The 22230-nt window shown below is 38.4% G+C and overlaps 1 non-coding gene across 1 annotated transcript; it reads left to right on the forward strand.

Moving 5' to 3' along the window:
• Window positions 1-15170: 15170 nt before the first annotated feature.
• Window positions 15171-15278, forward strand: LOC148556173 (small nucleolar RNA R71). The gene has a single exon (XR_015887321.1). It is a non-coding gene; the product is annotated as a small nucleolar RNA R71 (small nucleolar RNA).
• Window positions 15279-22230: the final 6952 nt, after the last annotated feature.

A 22230-nucleotide genomic window follows, 5' to 3' on the forward strand; every position in this document is an offset into this window, starting at 1 on the left:
TTGTGACTCAGCTTTGCTAAAGTCCCCAATTAGAGGTGTCCAGGGTTCTTAAGCACACTCTTCTTTTGCTTTGGACCTTGACTTTAACCGCTCAGTCTCAAGTTTTCACTTGACACCTTCACGCCACAAGCACATGGTTAGGGACAGCTTGGTTTAGCCGCTTAGGCCAGGATTTTATTCCTTTAGGCCCTCCTATCCACTGATGCTCAAAGCCTTGGATCCTTTTTATCACCCTTGCCTTTTGATTTTAAGGGCTATTGGCATTTTTCTCTTGCCTTTTGGTTTAAAGAGCTTTTAGCTTTTTCTGCTTGCTTTTTCTTTTTCTTTCTATTTTTTTCGCAAGCTTTTGTATTCACTGCTTTTTCTTACTTCAAGAATCAATTTTATGATTTTTCAGATCATCAAATAACATTTCTCCTTTTCATCATTCTTTCAAGAGCCAACATATGTAACATTCATAAACAATCAACTTCAAAAGACATATGCACTGTTCAAGCATTCATTCAGAAAACAAAAAGTATTATCACCACATCAAAATAATTAAACTAGTTTCAAGGATGAATTTGAAACCATGTACTTCTTGTTCTTTTTTAATTAAAACAATTTTTATTTAAGAAAGGTGACAGATTCATAGGATATTCATAACTTTAAGGCACAGAATCTAATCTTTATTTATTATTTAATAATATAAATTACGCATAAAAGCAGACACTTAATAATAAAAGACAGGAAATTAAGGACTTAAAAATAAATGACTCTAACTCTAATACTCATCTACTCTTAAAATAGATAAAAGGTTATCTCAGAGTTAGGACTCAACAACCTTTATTTTGGGAGGTAGATGCTTCTTTAGTCTGTGGGGTGCTTGGCCCTTCAAGAGACAGCTTCTGGCGCTTCAGTTCCTTTATGTCACGCCCTTGCTCTTCTTGTTCTTTAAGCAGTTTGCATAGCATGCTATTTTGATTTTGCTGTTCTTCCTTTAGTTGATTCACAGCTTCTTGCAACTTGGTGACAGATGCTTCTAGGCGCTCCCAGTATTCAATTTGAGGGATTTCCGGGAGGAGCTCCTCTGCTTTTCTCTTGATGGGGTCGTCCTGCACTTGTAGTCCTTCCATAGACTTTTTGGTGATTGGTTGCTCAACTGAGATATACTTATCTACTCCCATTTTTATTCCAGCATCTTTACATAGCAGAGAGACTAAGCTTGGATAAGCCAATTTAGCATCTTTGGAGTTCTCGTTTGCAATTTTGTAAAGTTCACAAGCAATCAGCTGATGAACTTCCACTTCTTTTTCTAGCATAATGCAATGAATCATTACTGCTCTTCTGATGGTGACCTCAGAGCGGTTGCTAGTGGGCAGTATAGAGCGCCCAATGAAGTCCAGCCAGCCTCTGGCAACTGGTTTGAGATCTCCTCTCTTGAGTTGGTTCGGGGCACCCTTTGTGTTTGTTGTCCATTTGGCTCCAAGGAGGCATATGTCCTCTAGGATTTTGTCCAATTCCAGGTTTGATCTCATCATTCTCCTATTAAAAGAGTCTGGGTCATCTTGCAGTTGAGGCAGCTTGAAGATCTCCCTTATTTTGTCAGGGTGGGTGTGAACAATCTTCCCTCTGACCAGAGTTCTATAGTCATAGAATGCGGTTCCAGCTATTCTCTGCTTGTCCGTTTGCCATAGATTAGCATAGAATTCCTGAACCATGTTTCTTCCTACCTTTGTTTTCAGGATTAGCTATGACTTCCCAGCTTCTGTTTCGAATTTGCTCTTGGATCTCCGATATTCATCTTCTTTCAGATCGAATTTAACTTCCGGGATCACTGACCTTAGACTCATTATTTTGTAAAAATGGTATGAATGTTCTTTGGTTATGAACTTCCCTTGATTCCAAAGTGGTTTTGGAATATTCTCTTTCTTACCTCTTGAGTCGGTTTGTTTTCCCTTGGGAGCCATGATCTTAGTGGGTATTGGCTTAGTGATCACGGATAAACACACCAAACTTAGAGGTTTGCTTGTCCTCAAGCAAAAGAAAAGAAAGGAGAGGGAAAGAGGGAGAGCCAAGCACAACTTGTGGAGGAGAGGGGGAGGCCGAATTAGGATTTAAAGGGAAAAGGGAGGGTGGGTTCGAAAATTTTGAAGGAGATATGATAGAAGATATGATTTGTAAAAGATAAGTATGATAGGAAAAAGATATGATTTAAAATTGAAAAGATATGAAAGATATTTGAAAAAGATAAATCTGAATTTTGAAAAAGATGATGTGAGGATTTGAAAAAGATATTGATGATTTGAAAAGATTTTAGAGTGAAAAGAGATAGATTTGTTTTGAAAAGGGTTTGGAAATAATTTTAAGAGGATTAAAAAAAGGGCTTATGAATTAAGATACATTTGATATCTTTTTGAAAAAAAAGGATTTGAAAAATTAGGATTTGTAACATGTTTGTGCAAGAAATCATGAATTTAAACATAAAAAATGGAAAAAAATTTGAATTAAAAACGAAATTGCCTGCTCCCCACAATCCTGGCGTTAAACGCCCAACTGCTGCATGTTTTGGGCGTTTAACGCCCAGTTGGTGCTTGGTCTGGGCGTTTAACGCCCAGTTGTTGCTTCTAGCTGGCGTTAAACGCCAGAAACCCCTTTGTCACTGGCCGTTTTTTTGAATGCCCAGGATGCTGTCAATCTGGTGTTAAACGCCCAGATGGCTATCTTTACTGGCATTAAACGCCTAGTAGATGCTTCTTTTGGGTGTTTAACGCCCAATTGTTCCTCTTACTGGCGTTTTCTTGCCAGTGAGCTCTTTTTCTCTGTTTTGTGTGCTAAATCCTTCTGTAACCCTGTGAACCTATGTAATTGACTCTTTACCTTATTAACATTGAACTTATATGCTTTAAAAATAAATAAAATGAAGAGTAAGGCAAAATAACAGAAAAAGTTTTGCCAATGGCTGGGTTGCCTCCCAGCAAGCGCTTCTTTATTGTCTTTAGCTGGACTTTGCTGAGCTTTTAAACTAGCCTCAGCCTTGAGCACTCTTGCTCAACATTGCCTTCAAGATAGTGTTTGATTCTCTGTCCATTAACAATAAACTTCTTATTAGAATCAATGTCTTGAAGCTCCACATAACCATATGGTGATACACTTGTAATCACATATGGTCCCCTCCACTGGGATTTCAATTTCCCAGGGAATAGCCTGAGCCTAGAGTTAAACAACAGAACCTTTTGTCCTGGTTCAAATACTCTTGATGAAAGCTTTCTGTCATGCCACCTCTTTTATTTCTCCTTATAAAGCTTGGCATTTTCGAAAGCAGTGAGTCTAAATTCCTCTAGCTCATTTTGCTAGAGTAATCTTTTTTCTCCGGCTAATTTGGCATCAAAGTTCAGAAATCTGGTTGCCCAGTAGGCCTTATGTTCCAGTTCCATGGGCAAATGACAGGCCTTACCATACACAAGCTGGTATGGAGAGGTCCCTATAGGAGTCTTGAATGCTGTTCTGTAAGCCCACAGAGCATCATCCAAGCTTCTTGCGCAATCCTTTCTACGGGTACTTACAGTCTGTTCCAGGATTCTTTTTAGTTCTCTGTTAGAGACTTCAGCTTGCCCATTTGTCTGTGGATGATATGGAGTTGCCACCTTGTGGCTAATCCCATACCGGACCATGGCAGAGTAAAGCTGTTTGTTGCAGAAGTGAGTGCCCCCATCACTGATTAGTACTCTAGGGACACCAAACCTGCTGAAGATATGTTTCTGGAGGAATTTCAACACTGTTTTAGTATCATTAGTTGGTGTGGCAACGGCCTCCACCCATTTTGATACATAATCAACTGCCACCAGAATATAAGTGTTTGAGTATGATAGTGGGAAAGGCCCCATGAAGTCAATTCCCCATACATCAAACAACTCAATCTCTAAGATCCCTTATTGAGGCATGGCGTGACCATGAGGCAGATTACCAGCTCTCTCGCAACTGTCACAGTTACGTAAAAACTCTTGGGAATCTCTATAGAGGGTAGGCCAGTAGACGCCACATTAGAGGACCTTGGTGGCTGTTCGCTCACTTCCAAAATGGCCTCCATATTGTGATCCATGGCAATGCCATAAGATCTTCTGTCCTTCTTCTCTAGGCACACACCTACGGATTATTTCATCTGCACATCTCTTAAAGAGATAGGGTTCATCCCACAAATAGTACTTTGCATCAGTAATTAATTTTTTCTTTTGTTGCCTGCTGTACTCCTTGGGTATGAACCTTACAGCTCTATAGTTTGCAATGTCTGCAAACCATGGTGTTTCCTGAATGGTGAATAAATGCTCATCCGGAAAGATTTCAGAGATCTCAAAAGAGGGGGGGGGGGACGCCCCTTCTATTGGCTCTATCCGGGACAGATGATCAGCCACTTGGTTCTCTGTCCCTTTTCTGTCTCTTATTTCTATATCAAACTCTTGCAGAAGCAACACCCATCTTATAAGCCTGGGTTATGAATCCTGCTTTGTGAGTAGATATTTAAGAGCAGCATGGTCAGTGTACACTATCACCTTTGATCCTACCAAGTATGATCTAAACTTATCAATGGCATAAACCACTGCAAGCAATTCTTTTTCTGTGGTTGTGTAATTTTTCTGGGCATCATTTAAAACACGGCTAGCATAATAAATGACATGCAGAAGCTTTTCATGCCTCTACCCCAGTACTGCTGACGTTAGGATTTTTGCCAGCAAAGAATTTCATAAAAATAGTCGCGTTGTAGATATAGTCTCTAAACCGACAGAAATCCCTTCGTACAAACGTTTTGGTTGTCACAAGTAACAAACCCCTTAAAATTGATAACCGAGTATTTAAACCTCGGGTCGTCTTCTCAAGGAATTGCAGGGAAGTATGTTCTTATTATTGGTTATGAAGATTGTAAATTGGGGGTTTTGGAAGTAAGGTGGGAATATGTTATATGACAAGTAAAATAAAAAAATAATAATAAAATCTCTTGGCAAGGTATAAGAAATTGGAAGTCCAGACTTAGTTATCCTTATCAACAACAATGAAAGTTGAATCTTAATTCCACTTGGTCAACCTTTACTAAAATAAAGGAAAGTCAAGGGACTAATTAGTTTGATCTTCGAATCTTATTTATTTCCTAAGAAAAGGTTGGGATTATTGAAGCTCAATTCAATTAGCAAAGATAACAGTTATCAATTATGCTGTTGAGTTGGATAATTCCTGAGTTACTGATTTCTTAACCAAGACCAAAAGGGGAAAAGTAAATCTACTGGAATAAGAATGCCTTCAGATGGGAAGCAATAATCATGTAAATAAAAGAGAGCAATAGTAACTGAAATACCTCAAATAACATTAATTCAAGTAATCTGGAACAGTTCATAAAATAAATTGGGAAAATAAATAAAAATAAAGAACCTGGGATTGAGAGTTACTCCTAAACTAAGAGAAGTCCTAAATCCTAATCCTAAGAGAGAGGAGAGAACCTCTCTCTCTAAAAACTACATCTAAAACATGAAAAGTGAATTATGAGAGCTCCCTTATAAATAGATGTATTCCTCCACTTTATAGCCTCTAATCTGTGTTTTCTGGGTCGAGAACAGGGTCAGAAACAGCCCAGAATTTGCTGGTCTCGAATTCAACTACGCTGGAATTCCGTCACTGCGACGTGGCTGCATGGAGCACGCAGTCGCGTCGCCTAGCATCAAGGAAACTATAGCATATTATATATCAAATCGAAGCCCCATACGTTAGCTTTCCAACGCAACTGGAATCGCGTCGTTTGTACTTCTATAGCTCAAGTTATGACTGTTTGAATGCAAAGAGGTCAGGCTGACAGCTTTGCAGTTTCTTCAACTTCTTGTATTCCTTCCACTTTTGCATGCTTCCTTTCCATCCTCTAAACCATTCCTGCCCTGTAATCTCTGAAATCACTTAACACACATATCAAGGCATCTAATGGTAATAAGAGAGGATTTAAACATAGGGAACTTAAGGCCAAAGAAGCATGTTTTCAATCAAAGCACATAATTAGGAAGGCAAATGTAAAACCATGCAAATAGTATGAATAAGTGGGTAAAGAGTTAATAAAAACCACTCAATTGAGCACAAGATAAACCATAAAATAGTGGTTTATCAACCTCCCCACACTTAAACATTAGCATGTCCTCATGCTAAGCTCAAGAGAAACTATAAAGAATGATGAGGATTGATAGAATGTATGAAATGCAACCTATGAGTGCAACTACATGCTAAACGCTTTTACTTACTTGGTTAAGAGTAAATAAGTTCTCCAAGAATAAATATGAACTGGATTTCACTAATTCAAATCATGAAAATGAACTACAAAATAGATTTGCAAGAAGAAAATAGCTCATGAAAGCAGGGAACAAGGAATTGAGCATTGAACCCTCACTGATAGTGTATACACTCTAATCACTCAAGTGTTTTAGGTTCGATTCTCTCAATTCTCTACTAACCTTGTTTTCTAAGGCTTGCTCTTCTTCTACCAATCAACAAAAATTTAATACACAGATACACAAATCAAGAGGTCTTTTAAGGGTTGTAATGGGGTTAGGGTCAAGGTAGGATTGTATATGGTCAAGTGGACTAAAATCTGAATCCTTAATTAACTTAAACTTTCCCCACCTAACTTAAGACAATCCATGTAATCAAAGTACAAAACCTAACTTTCCATTAACCATTTTTTTTCACATATTCATGCATTTTAATTTCAAGTACAGTACATATGCATTGCTTTCACTTACTTTGGGGCATTTTGTCCCTTTTTTATTATTTGCTATTTTTCTCCTCTTTTTCTCTTTTTTCTTCTTTTTTTTATTTATTTATTTTTTACTATTTTTTTTCAATGCATATGATTAAATTTTTGAATGCGTGACATGTCCTAAACATTTCTTTCACATTTTCAGAAAATTCTAACATACTCAATTTTCAAACCAAATGTTTTCAATCCCAATTTCCCCACACTTAAATCATAAGCATCTCATTAGTCTAAGCTAACCAAGGATTCAAATTAAGGTCATTATTGTTTTCCGCTTAGAGTTAATGATGTGCTAAAGTAAAGAACAAAGGGGTAAAATAGGCTCAAAATTGGTTTGCAAGGGATAATCAAAGGTAAGACCATATGGGTATGTAAGCTCAGTGAAACAAAAGGCCTCAATCATGTAAGTGTATGCATACATCAAATAATGGAAATATAGAATTAAGCAAGACAAAGATCACAATTTTAGAGAGAAAAATACACACTAAAACAAAATTTTTGGTTGATAATGCAACCAATTCAAATAGGCTCAAAAATCTCACAGGTTTTGTGTGTTCGAGTTCTAAACCATGTTCCAGTATAATATCTCTTCAAACAAGTGTAACATTAAATTTTATTCAAATTAGTGAAATTCTCTAAAAGGTTTCTTGAAAAAGAAAATATTACTTTAACCAAGTGGAAAAATATGCAAAAAATCAAACAAATATGCAGTCAAACATGCAAATGCAACAATCAAACAAATAAAATACAAAAAATTTGGTGTTGAGTCAAGAAATAACTAACCCATGGAGATCAGTATCGACCTCCCCACACTTAAAGATTGCACCGTCCTCAGTGCATGTTGAGATGTGCAGGTGGACGGGCTGTTCCAACTAATGCTTTTCCTCAAGCATTGTGCTGATGGACTTGTTTGTCTCCCCATGTAAACGTCTTCCGGTTCCCTTCCGGGTGGCCATCCTGAAAGAAAAAGGGAAGAAGAGTAACCCAAAAATAGAGATAAGAAAATAAAAGAAGTATGGGTGGGTTAATGCCAAATTGTAAGGGTCTCATTTACATGGAAGCTTCAACATGTAAGTGTGAAAACAATAGAAGTCATGGCATACCAGTGGTGCAAAATTTGCAATAAAGGAGGGGAGAATATGGGTAATGAAAGACAATGTAAGTTCATGTCAATGCAAAAGGAATATCAGTATTATAAAAATTAGCATTGATTTAAATAATATTACCCAATTAGATTTAAACAAGTAACTAAGCACCACGAAAATACCAGAAAAGATGTAACAGTTGAATAAGAATATTTGAATACCAATAAAAAAATTTAGAAAAATAAAAATATGCAATGAATGAAAGTATGCAAATAAATAAAATAAAATAAAAGATAAGAAGAATGAGAAGGGAAAGAAATAAAGTAAGAAAGAAAGAAAGAAAGAAGAAAAGATAGAAGAAATTAGGATTAGAGAAGAAAAGATAAGAAAATTGGCACTAATCTTGATAAGTTGTGTGACGCTGGCGACGCGGTCGCGTGGGTGACGCGGTCGCGTGGTGCGCAATAAGGTTAGGCAACGCGGACGCGTGGGGCACGCGATCGCGTGACTTGATTTGTGCTAGTGGCGCGAGTGCAGCCTCGCGGTCACACAACTCTCTGTTCAAAACTTAGTGTTGCCAAAATCCAGGGTAACGCGGTCGCGTGGGGCATGCGATCGCGTGGATGGCCTTTTTTGAAAACGACGCGGACGCGTAGGGCATGTGGTCGCTGGTGCACGAACTTGTGATGTCCAGGCTCAAACAATCCCTGGCAACGTGAGCAACTTGGTACGCGCAATCGTGATTACACTTTGATTATGTAAAATTTATGGCTCTTTCTTTCCCTGGCAATGGCGCCAAGAACATGGTGCCAATACCATGGTTCACAACTTCGATACAACTAACCAGCAAGTGCACTGGGTCGTCCAAGTAATACCTTACGTGAGTAAGGGTCGAATCCCACGGAGATTGTTGGTATGAAGCAAGCTATGGTCACCTTGCAAATCTCAGTTAGGCAGATATAAATTGATAATGGTGTTTTCGAATTTAATATAATAAAATAGGAATAGAAATACTTATGTAATTCATTGGTAGGAATTTCAGATAAGCGAATGGAGATGCTTTCGTTCCTCTGAACCTCTGCTTTCCTGCTATCTTCATCCAATCAGTCTTACTCCTTTCCATGGCTGGCTTTATGTAAGGGCATCACCGTTGTCAGTGGCTACATCCCCTCCTCTCAGTGAAAAATATGCTCACATGCTCTGTCACAGCACGGCTAATCATCTGTCGGTTCTCGATCATGCTGGAATAGGATTCACCCTCCTTTTGCGTCTGTCACTAACGCCCAGCACTCGTGAGTTTGAAGCTCGTCACAGTCATTCAATCATTGAATCCTACTCGGAATACCATAGACAAGGTTTAGACTTTCCGGATTCTCTTGAATGCCGCCATCATTCTAGCTTACACCACGAAGATTCTGGTTAGGAGATCTAAGAGATATTCATTCTAGCTTATTTCATGTAGAACGGAAGTGTTTGTCAGGCACGTGTTCATAGGGGAGAATGGTGATGAGCGTCACACATAATCATCACCTTCATCACATTCTTGGGTGCGAATGGATATCTTAGAAGCGAAACAAGATGAATTGAATAGAAAACAGTAGTACTTTGCATTAATCTTTGAGGAACAGCAGAGCTCCATACCTTAATCTATGGAGTGTAGAAACTCTACCGTTGAAAATACATAAGTGAAAGGTCCAGGCGTGGCCGAATGGCCAGCCCTCAAATGTGATCTAAGATAGCATACAACTGATCAAAGATACCTAATACAATAGTAAAAGGTCCTATTTATAATAAACTAGTCACTAGGGTTTACATGAGTAAGTAATTGATGCATAAATCCACTTCCTGGGCCCACTTGGTGTGTGTTTGGGCTGAGCTTGAGTGTTGCACGTGTAGAGGTCCTTCTTGGAGTTGAACGCCAGCTTTTGTGCCAGTTTGGACGTTCAACTCTGGTTTTGGCTCCTTTTCTGGCGCTGGACGCCAGATTTGGGTAGAAAGCTGGCGTTGAACGCCAGTTTACATCGTCTATTCTTGGCCAAAGTATGGACTATTATATATTTCTGGAAAGCCCTGGATGTCTACTTTCCAACGCAATTGGAAGCGCGCCATTTTGAGTTCTGTAGCTCCAGAAAATCTACTTTGAGTGCAGGGAGGTCAGAATCCAACAACATCAGCAGTCCTTGTTCAACCTCTGAATCTGATTTTTGCTCAAGTCCCTCAATTTCAGCCAGAAAATACCTGAAATCATAGAAAAACACACAAACTCATAGTAAAGTCCAGAAATGTGAATTTAACATAAAAACTAATGAAAACATCCCTAAAAGTAACTAGATCCTACTAAAAACATACTAAAAACAATGTCAAAAAGCGTATAAATTATCCACTCATCACAACACCAAACTTAAATTGTTGCTTGTCCCCAAGCAACTGAAAATCAAATAGGATAAAAAGAAGAGAATATACTATAAATTCCAAACTATCAATGAAACAGAGCTTCAATCATATGAGCGGGACTTATAGCTTTTTGCCTCTTGAATAGTTTTGGCATCTCTCTTTATCCATTGAAGTTTAGAATGATTGGCATCTATAGGAACTTCAGATTTCGAATAGTGTTATTGACTCTCCTAGTTCAGTATGATGATTCTTGAACACAGCTTCTTTATGAGTTTTGGCCGTGGCCCTAAGCACTTTGTTTTCTAGTATTACCACCGGATACATAAATGCCACAGACACATAATCGGGTGAACCTTTTCAGATTGTGACTCAGCTTTGCTAAAGTCCCCAATTAGAGGTGTCCAGGGTTCTTAAGCACACTCTTCTTTTTTTTTTTGCATTGGACCTTGACTTTAACCGCTCAGTCTCAAGTTTTCACTTGACACCTACACGCCACAAGCACATGGTTAGGGACAGCTTGGTTTAGCCGCTTAGACCAGGATTCTATTCCTTTAGGCCCTCCTATCCACTGATGCTCAAAGCCTTGGGATCCTTTTTATTTACCCTTGCCTTTTGGTTTTAAGGGTTATTGGTTTTTTGCTCTTGCCTCTTGGTTTTAAGAGCTTTTGGCTTTTTTCTGCTTGCTTTTTCTTTCTATTTTTTTTCTATTTATTTTTTTTTCGCCTAATTTTTTTTTTCTGCAAGCTTTGTTCTTTGCTGCTTTTTCTTACTTCAAGAATCATTTTTATGATTTTTCAGATTATCAAATAACATGTCTCCTAGTCATCATTCTTTCAAGAGCCAACATATTTAACATTCTTAAACAACAACTTCAAAAGACATATGCACTGTTCAAGCATACGTTTAGAAAACAAGAAGCATTGTCACCACATCAATATAATTAAGCTAAGTTCAAGGATAAACTCGAAACTCATGTACTTCTTGTTCTTTTGAATTAAAACATTTTTCATTTAAGAGAGGTGATGGATTCATAGGACATTCATATCTTTAAGACATCGTTACTACTACTAATGATCATGTAATGAAGACACAAACATAGATAAGCACATAACATAGAAAACGAAAAACAGAGAAAGCAAGAACAAGGAATGAATCCACCTTAGTGATGGTGGCGTTTCCTTCTTGAGGAACCAATGATGTCCTTGAGCTCTTCTATGTCTCTTCCTTGTCTTTGTTGCTCCTCCCTCATTGCTTTTTGATCTTCTCTTATTTTATGAAGCATGATGGAGTGCTCTTGATGTTCCACCCTTAGTTGTCCCATATTGGAACTCAATTCTCCTAGGGAGGTCTTAATTTTCTCCCAATAGTTTTGTGGAGGAAAGTGCATTTGAGGCATCTCCGGGATCTCATGGTGATGAGCTTCATACGCCTCTTGAGCTCCATGAATGGGCTCTCTTGCTTGCTCCATCTTCTTCTTAGTGATGGGCTTGTCCTCTTTAATGAGGATATCTCTCTCTATGTCAATCCCAGCCGAATTGCATAGGTGGCAGATGAGGTGAGGAAAGGCTAACCTTGCCATAGTGGAGGACTTGTCAGCCACCTTGTAGAGTTCTTGAGGTATAATCTCATGAACTTCCACCTCTTCTCCAATCATGATGCTATGGATCATGATGGCCCGGTCTATAGTAACTTCAGACCAGTTGCTAGTGGGAATGATTGAGCATTAAATAAACTCCAACCATCCTCTAGCTACAGGCTTGAGGTCCACTCTTCTTAGTTGAACCGGCTTGCCTTTGGAGTCAATCTTCCATTGAGCTCCTTCTACACATATGTCCATAAGGACTTGGTCCAACCTTTGATCAAAGTTGACTCTCCTTGTGTAGGGGCGTGCGTTCTCTTCCATGTTTGGCAAGTTGAACGCCAACCTCACATTCTCCGGACTAAAATCTAAGTATTTCCCCCGAACCATTGTAATATAGTTCTTTGGATCCAGGTTTTTACTTTGATCATGGTTCTTGGTGATCCATGCATTAGCATAGAACTCTTGAACCATTAGGATGCCGACTTGTTGGATGGGATTTGTTAGAACTTCCCAACCTCTTCTTTGAATTTCATGTCAGATCTCCGGATACTCATTTCTTTTGAGTTTGAAAGGGACCTCAGAGATCACCTTCTTCTTGGCCACAACATCATAGAAGTGGTCTTGATGGGCTTTGGAGATGAACCTTTTCATCTCCCATAACTCGGATGTGGAAGCTTTTGTCTTCCCCTTCCCCTTTCTAGAGGATTCTCCGGTCTTAGGTGCCATCAATAGTAATGGAAAAACAAAAAGCTTATGCTTTTACCACACCAAACTTAGAATTTTGCTCGCCCTCGAGCAATAAAAGAAAGAATAGATGAAGAAGAAGAAGAAATAGAGGAGAGGGAGAGTGGTAAGTGTTTTCGGCCAAGAAGGGTGTAGAGGGGTGTGTTGTGTGAATTTGATGAAGAATGGAGGGCTTTATATAGGGAAGGGAGGGGGGGTTATTGTTCAGCCATATGGGTGGGTTTGGGTGGGAAATTGGTTTTAAATTTTGAAGGTAGGTGGGGTTTATGAGGCAGGTTTATGGGGAAGAGTGGATGGATGTGAGTGGTGAAGAGGTGATGGGGAAGAGAGTTTGAGGTGATTGGTGAAGGGTTTTTGGGTAAGAGTGTTTATGGGGTTGTGTGAAAGAGAGTGGTGAGAAGAAGTTAGTGGAGGTAGGTGGGGATCCTGTGGGGTCCACAGATCCTGAGTGGATCCTGTGGGGTTCACAGATCCTGAGGTGTTCAAGGATTTACATCCCTGCACCCATTAGGCATGTAAAAATGCCTTTGCACCCAACTCTGGGCGTTCAGCGCCAGGTTGGTGGCCATTTTGGGCGTTCAACGCCCATTTGTGTGCCATTTCTGGCGTTGAACGCTAGAACCATGCCTGTTCTGGCGTTCAGCGCCCAGAAGCTGCCCATTTTGGGCGTTCAGCGCCAGAACCATGCTCTGTTTTGGCGCTGAACGCCAGACAGATGCTCCTCCAGGGTGTGATTTTTCTTCTGCTGTTTTTAATTCCGTTTTCAATTTTTATATTTATTTTGTGACTCCACATGATCATGAACCTACAAAGACATATAATTAAGAAAAATATAGTTAGATAAATAAAAATTGGGTTGCCTCCCAACAAGCGCTTCTTTAATGTCAATAGCTTGACAGTGGGCTCTCATGGAGCCTCACAGATGTGCAGAGCTTTGTTGAAACTCTCCAACACCAAACTTAGAGTTTGGATATGGGAGTTCAACACCAAACTTAGAGTTTGGTTGTGGCCTCCCAACACCAAACTTAGAGTTTGACTGTGGGGGCTCTGGTTGACTCTGCTTTGAGAGAAGCTTTTTCTGCTTCCTCTCCATGGTTGCAGAGGGAGATCCTTGAGTTTTAAACACAAGGGAGTCCTCATTCCATTGAAGGACTATTTCATCTCTGTCAACATCAATCACAGCTCTTGTTGTGGCCAGGAAAGGTCTTCCTAGGATGATGGATTCATCCTCTTCCTTTCCAGTATCCAGGACTATGAAATCAGCAGGGATGTAAAGGCCTTCAACCTTTACTAAAACGTCCTCTACTTGTCCATATGCCTGTTTTCTTGAATTGTCTGCCATCTCTAATGAGATTTTAGCAGCTTGCACCCCATAGATTCCCAGTTTCTCTATTACAGAGAGGGGCATGAGGTTTATTCCTGAACCAAGGTCACACAGAACCTTAAAGATCATGGTGCCTATGGTACAGGGTATTATGAACTTTCCAGGATCCTGTCTCTTCTGAGGCAATGTCAGTTGATCCAGATCACTTAGTTCATTGATGAACAAGGGAGGTTCAACTTCCCAAGTATCAATGCCAAATAATTTGGCATTTAGCTTCATGATTGCACCAAGAAACTTGGCAGTTTGCTCTTCAGTAACATCCTCATTCTCTTCAGAAGAGGAATACTCATCAGAGCTCATGAAGGGCATAAGGAGGTTCAATGGAATCTCTATGGTCTTTAGATGAGTCTCAGATTCCTTTGGTTCCTCAGAGGGAAGCTCCTTATTGGTCACTGGACGTCCCAGGAGGTCTTCCTCCTTGGGATTCACGTCCTCCTCTCCCTCATTGGGTTCGGCCATTTTGCTTATGTCAATGGCCTTGCACTCTCCTTTTGGATTCTCTTCTGTATTGCTTGGGAGAGTACTGGGAGGGATTTCAGTGATCCTTTTACTCAGCTGGCCCACTTGTGCTTCCAAATTTCTAATGGAAGATCTTGTTTCATTCATGAAACTTACAGTGGCCTTGGACAGATTAGAGACTAAGTTTGCTAAATTAGAAGTATTTTGTTCAGAGTTCTCTGTCTGTTGCTGAGTGGATGATGGAAAAGGTTTATTATTGTTAAACCTGTTTCTTCCACCATTATTAAAGCCTTGTTGAGGCTTTTGATCCTTCCATGAGAAATTTGGATGATTTCTCCATGATGAGTTATAGGTGTTTCCATAAGGTTCACCTAAGTAATTCACCTCTGCTATTGCAGGGTTCTCAAGATCATAAGCTTCTTCTTCATAAGAATTCTCTTTAGTACTGTTGGATACAGCTTGCATTTCATTCAGACTCTGAGAAATCATATTGACTTGCTGAGTCAATATTTTATTCTGAGCCAATATGGCATTCAGAGTATCAACTTCAAGAACTCCCTTCTTCATAGGCGTCCCATTACTCACAGGATTTCTTTCAGAAGTGTACATGAACTGGTTATTAGCAACCATGTCAATGAGTTCTTGAGCTTCTGCAGGCGTTTTCTTTAGGTGAATGGATGCACCTGCAGAAGTGTCCAGTGACATTTTTGGTAGCTCAGATAAACGATCATAGAATATATCCAGGATGGTCCATTCTGAAAGCATGTCAGAAGGACACTTTTTGGTCAACTGTTTGTATCTTTCCCAAGCTTCATAGAGGGATTCACCTTCTTTCTGTCTGAAGGTTTGAACATCAGCTCTAAGCTTGCTCAGCTTTTGAGGAGGAAAGTACTTGGCTAAGAAAGCCGTGACCAGCTTATCCCAAGAGTTCAGGCTGTCTTTGGGTTGAGAATCCAACCATAATCTAGCTCTGTCTCTTACAGCAAAAGGGAAAAGCATGAGCCTGTAGACTTCAGGATCTACTCCATTAGTCTTAACAGTATCACATATCTGCAAGAATTCAGTTAAGAACTGAAAAGGATCTTCAGATGGAAGTCCATGAAACTTGCAGTTTTGCTGCATTAGAGAAACTAATTGAGGTTTCAGCTCAAAGTTGTTTGCTCCAATGGCAGGAATGGAGATGCTTCTTCCATGTAAATTGGAATTAGGTGCAGTAAAGTCACCAAGCATCTTCCTTACATTATTATTATTTTCGGCTGCCATCTCCTCTTCCTGTTCGAAAATTTCTGAAAGGTTATCTCTGGATTGTTGTACTTTAGCTTCTCTTAGTTTCCTTTTCAAAGTCCTTTCAGGTTCTGGATCTGCTTCCACAAGAATGTTCTTATCTTTTCTCCTGCTCATATGACAAAGAAGAGGGCACAGAAAAATAATAATAATAATAGAGATCCTTTATACCACAGTATAGGGATCCCTGTGTGAGTAGAAGAAGAGGGGGAGACAAAGAATGTAATGTAATGGAAGAAACACAACTGTGAGGATGGTTGAGATGTGAGGTGAGATGTTAGTAAATGAATAAATAAATAGAATAAGATGGGAGAGGAAAAAATTTTCGAAAATAATTTTTGAAAAAAAGGTTAGTGATTTTCGAAAATGGTTTTTGAAAAATGTTAGTATTTTTCGAAAATTTTTAAAATCAAAAATAAGAATAAGAATAATTAGTTAATTAAAAAGAAATTTTTGAAAAAGAGGGTAGATATTTTCGAAAATTAGAGAGAGAGAGTTAGTTAGGTAGTTTTGAAAAAGTTAAGAAACAAACAAAAAGTTAGTTAGTTAGTTGAAACAAATTTTGAAAAGATAAGAAGTTAGGAGGTTACAAAAGATATTTTGAAATTAGATTTTTGAAAAAGATAAGATGAGAAGATATTTTTGAAAAGATATGATAGAAATTGGTTTTTGAAAAAGATTTGATTTTTAAAATCTCAATTAATGACTTGATTCATAAGAAATCACAAGATATGATTCTAGAACTTAAAGTTTAAATCTTTCTTAACAAGCAAGTAACAAACTTCAAATTTTTGAATCAAAACATTAATTGATTATGTTATTTTCGAAAATTATGATATAAAAATAAGGAAAAGATTTTTGAAAAATATTTTTGGAATTTTTGAAAATAACTAAGAATTTTGAAAAAGATTTGATTTTTGAAAAAGATTTTGAAAAAGATAAGATTTTCAAATTGAAAATTTGATTTGACTTCATAAGAAACAACTTGATTTTAAAAATTTTTGAAAAAGTCAATCCAAATTTTCGAATTTGATGAGAGAAAATGGGAAGGATATTTTTTTTATTTTTGAAATTTTTATGATGAGAGAGAAAAATACTAAACAGATGCAATGCATGAAATTTTTAGATCAAAACATGTGATGCATGCAAGAATGCTATGAATGTCAAGATGAACACCAAGAACACTATGAATGTCAAGATGAACATCATAGACACAATTTTGAAAAATTTTTAATGCAAAGAAAACATGCAAGACACGAAACTTAGAATTCTTTAATGCTTAGACACTAAGAATTCAAGAATGCATATGATAAACATGAAAAGACACAAAACAAAAAATCATCAAGATCATACAAGAAGACTTACCAAGAATAACTTGAAGATCATGAAGAACACTATGAATGCATGAATTTTCGAAAAAAATGCTACATGCATATGCAATTGACACCAAACTTATAACATGACTCAAGACTCAAACAAGAAACACAAAAATATTTTTGCTTTTTATGATTTTCTAATTTTTTTGGATTTTTTTTGAAAATTATATGAAAAAGAAAAAATAAGGATTCCAAAATTTTTAACATGAATTCCAGGAATCTTGCATTCTTAGTCTAAAGCTTCAGTCCAGGAATTAGACATGGCTCACTAGCCAGCAGAGCTTTCAATGAAAGCTCCGGTCCAAAACACTAGACATGGCCAATGGCCAGCCAAGCTTCAGAATGTAATTCAGACATGACACGCCTGACATACTCATTCCCAAAGGAATTAGACATGGCTTTACAGCCAGCCAGGCTTCAACATGCTTCATGAAACACTAGAATTCATTCTTAAAAATTTTGAATAAAATTTTTGAAAACATTTTTATTTTTTTTTTTTGAAAACAGATGAGAAAATTTTAGAAATATTTTTGAAATTTTTTTTTTTTGAAAATAAAATAAAAAGAAAATTACCTAATCTGAGCAACAAGATGAACCGTCAGTTGTCCAAACTCGAACAATCCCCGGCAACGGCGCCAAAAACTTGGTGCACGAAATTGTGATGTCCAGGCTCAAACAATCCCTGGCAACGTGAGCAACTTGGTACGCGCAATCGTGATTACACTTTGATTATGTAAAATTCATGGCTCTTTCTTTCCCTGGCAATGGCGCCAAGAACATGGTGCCAATACCATGGTTCACAACTTCGATACAACTAACCAGCAAGTACACTGGGTCGTCCAAGTAATACCTTACGTGAGTAAGGGTCGAATCCCACAGAAATTGTTGGTATGAAGCAAGCTATGGTCACCTTGCAAATCTCAGTTAGGCAGATATAAATTGATAATGGTGTTTTCGAATTTAATATAATAAAATAGGGATAGAAATACTTATGTAATTCATTGGTAGGAATTTCAGATAAGCGAATGGAGATGCTTTCGTTCCTCTGAACCTCTGCTTTCCTGCTATCTTCATCCAATCAGTCTTACTCCTTTCCATGGCTGGCTTTATGCAAGGGCATCACCGTTGTCAGTGGCTACATCCCCTCCTCTCAGTGAAAAATATGCTCACATGCTCTGTCACAGCACGGCTAATCATCTGTCGGTTCTCGATCATGCTGGAATAGGATTCACCCTCCTTTTGCGTCTGTCACTAACGCCCAGCACTCGCGAGTTTGAAGCTCGTCACAGTCATTCAATCATTGAATCCTACTCGGAATACCACAGACAAGGTTTAGACTTTCCGGATTCTCTTGAATGCCGCCATCATTCTAGCTTACGCCACGAAGATTCTGGTTAGGAGATCTAAGAGATATTCATTCTAGCTTATTTCATGTAGAACGGAAGTGTTTGTCAGGAACGTGTTCATAGGGGAGAATGGTGATGAGCGTCACACATAATCATCACCTTCATCACGTTCTTGGGTGCGAATGGATATCTTAGAAGCGAAACAAGATGAATTGAATAGAAAACAGTAGTACTTTGCATTAATCTTTGAGGAACAGCAGAGCTCCACACCTTAATCTATGGAGTGTAGAAACTCTACCGTTGAAAATACATAAGTGAAAGGTCCAGGCGTGGCCGAATGGCCAGCCCTCAAATGTGATCTAAGATAGCATACAACTGATCAAAGATACCTAATACAATAGTAAAAGGTCCTATTTATAATAAACTAGTCACTAGGGTTTACATGAGTAAGTAATTGATGCATAAATCCACTTCCTGGGCCCACTTGGTGTGTGTTTGGGCTGAGCTTGAGTGTTGCACGTGTAGAGGTCCTTCTTGGAGTTGAACGCCAGCTTTTGTGCCAGTTTGGGCGTTCAACTCTGGTTTTGGCTCCTTTTCTGGCGCTGGACGCCAGATTTGGGTAGAAAACTAGCGTTGAACGCCAGTTTACGTCGTCTATTCTTGGCCAAATTATAGACTATTATATATTTCTGGAAAGCCCTGGATGTCTACATTCCAACGCAATTGGAAGCGCGCCATTTCAAGTTCTGTAGCTCCAGAAAATCCACTTTTAGTGCAGGGAGGTCAGAATCCAACAGCATCAGCAGTCCTTCTTCAACCTCTGAATCTGATTTTTGCTCAAGTCCCTCAATTTCAGCCAGAAAATACCTGAAATCACAGAAAAATACACAAACTCATAGTAAAGTCCAGAAATGTGAATTTAACATAAAAACTAATGAAAACATCCCTAAAAGTAACTAGATCCTACTAAAAACATACTAAAAACAATGTCAAAAAGCATATAAATTATCCGCTCTTCAGTCGCGTCGTTGGGTTTGTGCGTCTAGCACCATTCTAGCCCCATTCCAGCATAACTCTCTGCCATGCACCCTTTACGTCGATTTAACAGGTCACGCGGCCGCGTGGGTGACGCGGTTGCGTGGGAGGCTATTTTTCCAAATGACGAAGACGCGTCATTGACGCGGTCGCGTGGAGTCAATTTGTGCTATTGGCGCGCCTCTAGCCACGCTTTCGCGTGACTCTCTGTTCAACCTCATTTTCTTCCGAACGCACATACGACGCGGACGCGTCGGTGACACTGTCGCGTCGCGTGCGAAAATCCCTTTTTTTTTTTGATAATCTGAAAAAAATGCAGAATGCAGTGTTAATATGAATGTGATGCAAAACTCCAGGTTCAATATAAAATAAAATAAAACTCAAAAACAAACAAAACTAAATAAAAATAAAGAAGGAACGATCATTCCACGGTGGGTTGTCTCCCACCTAGCACTTTTAGTTAAAGTCCTTAAGTTGGACATTTGGTGAGCTCCCTGTTATGGTGGCTTATGCTTGTATTCATCCAGGAATCTCCACCAATGTTTGTACTTCCAGTAACCTCCGGGGTTCCAAACTTGGCGCAGAAAGCCTTCAAGTAAGTTAAAGCAAGTGACAAGGGCCCAAGAGTGTTGATTGCCAGAATGGATTCCGGGGTCCCAGACCTTGCCTTTGCACCCGTCTTTTGGTTGAGCAATATTGTTCCATCCGGGTGGCAAGCCGTCTGAATTCTCACGTAAGCGGCCAAACAACTTCCTAGACCCATTCAGTTGAGCTTTACACCAACCTTGGCATTTAAACTTTGAGCACACAACCATGTTGAACCTTGCTTGACAATTCTTACCACTGGCCATCTTCCTCTTACTCTTAATGCCACAAAGAGCTCTAAGTTGACCATCCGTCTCCAGTAGCCCATATTCAAGTGGGATTAGAAAGCTAAGGGATATGAATTTTACCCACTTGAATGTTGTGAAGGATGATGGTAACTTAGGGGGAGGTATTTTTAATGAAATTGCAAGCTCCACTCCCTTGTGCTCTTCTCTAATAATTACCACCTCTTTGCAAGCTTCTTCAATTTCAACCTCTTCCTCTTGGTAGCTTTCTTCCAATTCAATCTCCTCTTCATTGCTTTCCAAGGGCATGGGAGGTTGTGCTTCTTCTTCTTGAATCTCCATCCCTTGATCAACCTCTTCCAAGTCTTCAACTGTGATATGCCTTGGAGGTTGTACACCCTCCTCAGCATCAATTTCAAACGTCTTGAAAGGGGGTTCTATGACTAGACTTTCCCATGGAGGTTCTGCATCTCCTAAGTCTTCAACCACTTCTTCTTCTTCAATAATTCCGGCTTCCTCCACTTGTTCCAGTACAAAGTCATGTTCCGTACTGTTCACTGGAGTTTCTAGTATCTCCTTCATGCTACGTTCTTCATTAGATTGTCCACATGAAGCCATGGGGGTTCCTTGAGTGTTCGAACGTCGGAAAGCTAATTGAATTATCGCTTGCTCCAATTGACGAATGGTTGCATGAAATCGATCCACTGTTTTCTTGAAACGATCCTTTGTCTCTTGATGCACTCGGTTTTTATAAATAGGATCATAGTTCATATGGCTCATAAGGTGGTTGGTATGGTGGTTGAGGGTTAGGGTTATATAGAGGTAAATGGTGTAAAGGGGCTTGTGAGTTTGGTGGTCCAAAGTTATGTTGAGGAGAGGGTTCATAGGCATATGGTGGTGGTTGTTGATAGTCCATTGGAGGTGGTTGTTGCCATGAGGGTTGATCATATACTTGTGGCTCCTCCCATCTTTGATTGTTCCAACCTTGATGCCTGTTTTTATTATAATTTCTTCTTCCTACAACATAATTATAACCAGACTCATAGCGATAGGGGGTGAGAACTCATGATAGCAAATAAAAATTTAAAAACAAAAATAATAATAAATTGAAATTGGAAGGTTATTGAAATTTAATTTTTTTTTTAAATTTGAAAATTAAATTTTGAAATTTGAAAATTAAATTTTGAAATCTGAAATTTTAAATTTTGAAATTTGAATTTTGAAATTTGAATTTTAAATTTTTGAAATTTGAATTTTGAAATTTGAGATTTGAAATTTGAAAAAAAATTGAATTTTGAAAATTTTTAAATTTGAATTTTGAAATTTGATTTTTAAATTTTGAATTTTTGAAATTAATAAGAAAAGAGAAAAACAGTAAAATGACAACAAACTTAAAATTTTTAGATCAAAACGGAGAAAACAACTAAGAACAACTTGAAGGTCAAGATGAACACGAAGAACAACTTGAAGATCAAGATGAACACCAAGAAAAAAAAATTTTTTTTGAAATTTTTTTTTAATAACTAAATAAAAAATAATAACCTCTTAATTTATGAAAATGTAAAAATAAAAACAAATAAACAAGTAAAAGAAAAATATTTACAATAACCAATAATAAGTCACACGTTTGCAATTCCCCGGCAACAGCGCCATTTTGACGTTAGGATTTTTGCCAGTAAAGAATTTCATAAAAATAGTCGCGTTGTAGATATAGTCTCTAAACCGACAGAAATCCCTTCGTACAAACGTTTTGGTTGACACAAGTAACAAACCCCTTAAAATTGATAACCGAGTATTTAAACCTCGGGTCGTCTTCTCAAGGAATTGCAGGGAAGTATGTTCTTATTATTGGTTATGAAGATTGTAAATTGGGGGTTTTGGAAGTAAGGTGGGAATATGTTATATGACAAGTAAAATAAAACAATAATAATAAAATCTCTTGGCAAGG

The sequence above is a fragment of the Arachis ipaensis genome, chromosome B6, assembly GCF_059453495.1.
Source record: "Arachis ipaensis isolate K30076 ecotype BB chromosome B6, ASM5945349v1, whole genome shotgun sequence".
Taxonomy (NCBI): domain Eukaryota; kingdom Viridiplantae; phylum Streptophyta; class Magnoliopsida; order Fabales; family Fabaceae; genus Arachis; species Arachis ipaensis.